Below are 816 nucleotides of genomic sequence, written 5' to 3'. Positions count from 1 at the left end.
AAGGGATCACATGTATGAGTTAAGACTGTGCATGCTCAGTTCTCTGGCTTTATATTGGTGTAACTCAGATCAGAATCTGGACCCAAACATTTACACCCTTTTCTATAGTTGTTGTTTAAACAAACCTATGTGGACCCACAGCCAGTCCTGCTCCTGCTCCCACTACTTCAGCTACTGGACTTTCATTGCTTAAACAAAATTAAATAAAGAGCCTAATGATTGTGCTGGCTGTGATACCATAGTCCGAGTGTGTCCTCCATTTCTCCATTTATTTAAGTCCCCAAAAGGACAGAGTCACTAGATATAAAATTGGTTTAGATGGAGACATAGTGGTAAGCAGCACTAAATGAGATTTCCTTCTCCCAAAGGAGAAGAGAGCATTGGTTAGATTAGGTTTTGGTTGAGAAATTCATTTCACTCGGAGCAGTGCAATTAAATCCCCCTGTCAGAATTGAAAAAAATCTTAACTTCTTCCTTTTTTTGTAATTCATTATAGCTTCTAGAGATACTGTATGTGTGTGTTAATAGAGCTTCATTAACATTAATGGAGTTACACCTGCAGAGAACTGAATTAATACATTTTCTACTGACAATTGATATGCCTATGATACAGAACCTTATAGTAGTTCTATGTATATCTGTTGCCTAATACTGCTATAAAAGGAGGTCCTTCATGAAAAGGAAGTGATTTTCCTTATCAATTTAATTTGACATCTCAGAATGAGTGGCTCATTTTACATACTCACAAGAAGCAGTAAACCACAACTCGCAGGCTAGTATTATAAACCTCCCTTTCCCAGTCCTACATACTTGGTT

The sequence above is a fragment of the Alligator sinensis genome, unplaced genomic scaffold (assembly GCF_000455745.1).
Source record: "Alligator sinensis unplaced genomic scaffold, ASM45574v1 scaffold1873_1, whole genome shotgun sequence".
Taxonomy (NCBI): Eukaryota; Metazoa; Chordata; order Crocodylia; family Alligatoridae; genus Alligator; species Alligator sinensis.
Note: the sequence above shows the minus strand (reverse complement) of the source record.